Below are 4071 nucleotides of genomic sequence, written 5' to 3' on the forward strand. Positions count from 1 at the left end.
TATGAAACCTCTATCTGCCAGTCAGACGGACGCCTCCAGCATGGGACTTGAACGTTGTTTTACGCCGCCTCATGCTCCCTCCCTTCGAACCACTTGAAAATGCAGAGAACAAATTCCTTACTTGGAAGACCCTTTTCCTCATTGCGATAGCGTCTGCCCGACGCATCAGCGAACTCCAAGCCCACCATACACACAACTCCTTCATGACCATGCAATTCTCAGAACTCATCCAAAATTCTTGCCCAAAGTGGTCTCACCTTTCCACATCAACCAGACAATTGTGCTCCCCTCCTTCTATCCAGAACCACACAACAGCCAAGAGGACCGTCTCCTCCACACCCTGGACTGCACCCGAGCCTTGCGCCTCTACCTCCAACGGACAGAACCACAGCGAAAAGCCTCGCAGCTCTTTCTCTCCGTTGACACCAACAGGATGGGTGCCCCTGTGAGTAAACGCACCCTCTCAGCATGGATATCAGCCTGCATAGCCTTCTGCTACGAGAAAGAGGGCCAAATCCTCCACGATAAGGCCTCGGCACACCAATTGCGGGCCATGGCCACCACATTGGCCAACCTTCACTCTACCTCCATGGAGGACATCTGTCGCGCTGTGACCTGGTCCTCTGTTCATACCTTCACACGTCATTACTGCCTCGACAGGCCTCTAGAAACCTCCGAACTGCAGCAGCCACAATACGGCCTGAAGGCAAGAGGATTCACACCTCTGGGACAGACTCTCACTGTTAGGCCTATATCAGATTCTCACTGTTAGACCTATCTGTTTACCAGGTTGACCTGCTACTCATTCTCATGCAGAATTTAATGTTCAACTGTTAAAAAAAAAATTGTTCAAGGTTCACAGTTAAACTGTTGTTATAACTGCCTCGTTTATGTTAAATGGTTACATAAGCTGTTCTTAAAAACTGCATCATTTATGTTAAACAGTTAAATTGAATATAACAAAAAAAAAAAAAACCTAACCTGGTGGCCTCTTATTATGCCTTTTCACGTATTATGCTTTTTCGCGTAGCCTCATCCTACCTCAGCAGCACAGCGGGCACTCGAACAAAACCTCTGAAGGGGACACACCTGACCCTTCTTGGCCCACAGCTAAGGAGTCTCCAGTGTGTGGCTGACTCATCCTCCTTGTCCATGGAGAAAGTGAAGTTACTTACCTGTAACGGGGGTTCTCCGTGGACAGCAGGATCAGTCAGCCAAACATAACCTCCCTCCTCCCCTATGGATGAGGCCACGCAACATAGCTGGGTACACCTGAGGCAAGACGCTCAAGCAGGGACATATATAGTGCACACTGCACATGCTCAGAGGGACCTGCTCAAAAGGTTCCTTTGAGCTCTGGGAGAGCAAATCCGTTTCCGGCTCGTCGGATGACATCACCAGTGTGTAGCTGACTGATCCTGCTGTCCATGGAGAACCCCCGTTACAGGTAAGTAACTTCACTGTCCCCAAGGCCTTCTCCTCAGTTGAGCATAGGCCGAGGAGCCTACTCAGCTGCCTCCTCAGCTAAGCATAGGCCGAGGATCCTGCTCAGCTGTCTTTCTCATGGCAATACCCTTACCCTGGTGCAAAGAGCATTTCCTGGGTTGCAGAATGCTGAAGCTGTAAGGTTCCAAGGCCACCTCAGTTAAACAGGGAGCCTGCTCAAGCTGCCTTTCTCATGCACAGAGCAGTGCAGGCTTTTCCTCATTGCTACCCTTTCTGTTCCTTTCTGGATCTACGGCATCTCTGCAAAATGTTACCAGAAGGCAGTTAGTGGCCTGGGAAATGGTCTTACACAGCCTCGAAAACACAGCGTGGGGAAGGAAAAGAATGCCAGACTTTGCAAATTTGAGCAGGCTTGGGAGGAGCCCACATAGCTCAGTCGGTAGAGCATCAGACTTTTAATCTGAGGGTCCAGGGTTCAAGTCCCTGTGTGGGTGGGACCAGCCCCGCCAAAAGGAAATGCTGTTCCCCAAGGCATTTTTCCAGTTAGCAAGAAGGGTGCCTAAAGTAGGAAAAATGTTTATTTGGCCTGTTCAAACAGCAAGGGCTGAGGGACTCAGCAGTAATCAAAGGAACCTTTTCTTAACAGAAAGGGCGGTGGATGCGCCAACAGCCTCCCAGTGCGGGCAGTGCACACCAGAGCTGTATCCGAATTTGAGAAAGCGTGGGGTGAGCTGTTGTGGATGGGCGTTATCTCACCTCACGTGGCCACTCCCCCTCCCCCCCCCACACATACATTCAGGTTTCTACGTTTGTCACCACGCTGTAGCCGTAACCATTGATTCCAGATTTCTAGCACTCTGAGGCAACACGTCTTAGAATCGGCGGCGAATTTGGAGACGATAGTAAAATACAGAACGTGAGGGGGTGGTAAAGCCCAGAACAGGTTCCAGCAAACTGAAGCTAAATGTGAATAAAACGTAGGCCCTGCTCTGTAGCGCTGCCCCATAACACTGCATACTTATACCCCTTTTTAATGGATGGGATTCGGATCTACATTGTTCAATCCCTGAAAATTCAGGGAGTAGTCATCAATGGCCAACTAAAGTTCCAATTACGCATCTAGTCTACTGTCCAAAAAGGCTCTGTTTGATCGTTTTCTGATCAGAAAGCCTTGAGGAAGAGACTTCGCCCTCTGGGGAATTCAGATGATTGTAACGCACTTGTTTATGGGTTTTCATAGAGAAAAGGATTACAGCTCATGCAAAAACACTGCTGTCAGACTGATACAGGAGCCAATCCCTGAGACAATGTCACCCCTGCCATGATTGCGATAATTGATCTATCTAGTTATTCACTTTATTTATTTATTTATTTGTTAGGATGTATTTACTGCCTTTTTGAAGGAATTCACTCAAGGCGGTGTACAGTAAGAATAAAAATCAAACATGAGCAATAGACAATTACAGCAGTCAATTAATAAGGCTAGCTACCGGTATCTGCGTGAATTCCCTACAAAATCCTGACACTGGCTTACAAAATACGTTGTTCCGGAATACCTGTGTTCCTGTTCCGAATGCTTACACCTTACGTACCCTCATGATCGCTCTGGTCCTCTCAACAATCTCTTTTCGCAATTTTGCCAAAATTTTGCCAAAATTTGCTTTGACACTCTCCTCGAATCTATTTTCTCTGTTGTTGCCCCATCCCTGTGCAGCAGTCTTCCTCTCAGCCTTCCAGCTGACTCATCATTTCGTAGACTCTAACGGGTTGACAAACATCTCTAGGTCGTCGTTCTGTTTCCTTGGTGCTTGACTTTCACCGTGGGCAATCGGAGGCCGCTGCTGTGACCTAACCCTCAAGATCAGTGGTGTGCTGGTAAATTTTTAACAACAGGCTCTCTCTCCGGTCCACCTCGGTGCCCCCCCCCATCCACCACTGCGCCCCCCCCGTCCACCTCTGCGCCCCCCCATCCACCTCTGTGCCCCCCCCAAAATTGCAGAGCTGGCTATAGCCGGGGGGGGGGGGGGGGGCAATGCATTACTCTCTCCAGGAAAAAAAATTAAATTATCCCAGGTTCCAATCTAATTCATGTTTAATGTGGGATAAAATGCCATAAATAAATAAGTAAATACATAAATAAGTAAATAAATATAAACTTTTAATGTTGAGCACCTGATTCTCAAAGTGAACATATTCCAAACGCTATAATGAAAATAAAATGATTTTTTTTCTACCTTTGTTGTCTGGTGACTGTTTTTCTGATCATGCTGGCTCAGTATCCGATTCTGCTGCTATCTGTCCTTTTAACTCCGTTTCCAGGGCTTCCTTTCCATTTATTTCTTTCCTCCTTTCTTCTTCATTTCTGGTCCTCAGCTTCTGCCTATTTTCTTCATCCATGTGCAGTTTTTCTCCTCTCTTCCTTTTCCCTCATCTCATCTCCTTCCTCACTCTTCTCTCCCCTCCATCCATGTCCAGCATTTCTTCTCTCTCCCCTCCTCTCCCCTGCCCTGCATGCACCCATACCCAGCGACCCTCCTCTGCCCTGCCCTGCATGCACCCAGATGTCCAGCAGTGACCCTTCTCTCCCCTGCACGCACCCATGTCCAGCAGTGACCCTCCTTTCCC

General features: G+C 48.2%; 1 non-coding gene across 1 annotated transcript; it reads left to right on the forward strand.

The window, feature by feature from the left end:
- The first annotated feature begins 1867 nt into the window (after positions 1–1867).
- On the forward strand, positions 1868–1940 carry TRNAK-UUU. The gene has a single exon. It is a non-coding gene; the product is annotated as a tRNA-Lys (tRNA).
- The last annotated feature ends 2131 nt before the right edge of the window (positions 1941–4071 follow it).

This window comes from Microcaecilia unicolor, chromosome 2, assembly GCF_901765095.1.
Source record: "Microcaecilia unicolor chromosome 2, aMicUni1.1, whole genome shotgun sequence".
NCBI classification, from domain to species: domain Eukaryota; kingdom Metazoa; phylum Chordata; class Amphibia; order Gymnophiona; family Siphonopidae; genus Microcaecilia; species Microcaecilia unicolor.